Here is an 876-nt window from a genome sequence, read left to right on the forward strand (position 1 = left end):
AATTTTGTGAGGGGAAAGGTGGGTCTGAGGGGGTCCTGGGCCATTTTGTGAGGGGAAAGGTGGGTTTGAGGGGGTCCTGGGTAATTTTGTGAGGTAAAAAGGGGGTCTGAGGGGGTCCTGGGTAATTTTGTGAGGGGAAAGGTGGGTCTGAGGGGGTCCTGGGCCATTTTGTGAGGGGAAAGGTGGGTTTGAGGGGGTCCTGGGTAATTTTGTGAGGTAAAAAGGGGGTCTGAGGGGGTCCTGGGTAATTTTGTGAGGGGAAAGGTGGGTCTGAGGGGGTCCTGGGCCATTTTGTGAGGGGAAAGGTGGGTTTGAGGGGGTCCTGGGTAATTTTGTGAGGTAAAAAGGGGGTCTGAGGGGGTCCTGGGTAATTTTGTGAGGGGAAAGGTGGGTCTGAGGGGGTCCTGGGCCATTTTGTGAGGGGAAAGGTGGGTTTGAGGGGGTCCTGGGTAATTTTGTGAGGTAAAAAGGGGGTCTGAGGGGGTCCTGGGTAATTTTGTGAGGTAAAAAGGGGATCTGAGGGGGTCCTGGGCCCCTCCATGAGGGGAAAGGAGGGTCTGGGGTCGTTTTGTGAGGACGAATGGAGGTGGTCTGAGGGGGTCGTGGGCTGTTTTGTGAAGGGAAAGGGATCCCCCTTGCCATGGAGGAGCCATGGGCCCCTCTGAGGAGAAAAGGGGGGATTTGAGGGGACCCTGTACCCCCCAGCCTGGCCCCTCTGCAAGGGGGCCTGGGGGGTGGCCCGGCTCCTCTCACAGCCCCCCCTCTTGAGGTATCCTGGGGCCTCCCACGGCCCCAAGACCCCCGTGTGGGGTGGGGGGGATCTGAGCCAGGGTCCCCCCCCCCCCTGGGGGGGGGGGGGGGACTCCCCCCTGGGAC

This window comes from Egretta garzetta, unplaced genomic scaffold (assembly GCF_000687185.1).
Source record: "Egretta garzetta isolate BGI_Z169 unplaced genomic scaffold, ASM68718v1 scaffold1687, whole genome shotgun sequence".
NCBI lineage: Eukaryota > Metazoa > Chordata > Aves > Pelecaniformes > Ardeidae > Egretta > Egretta garzetta.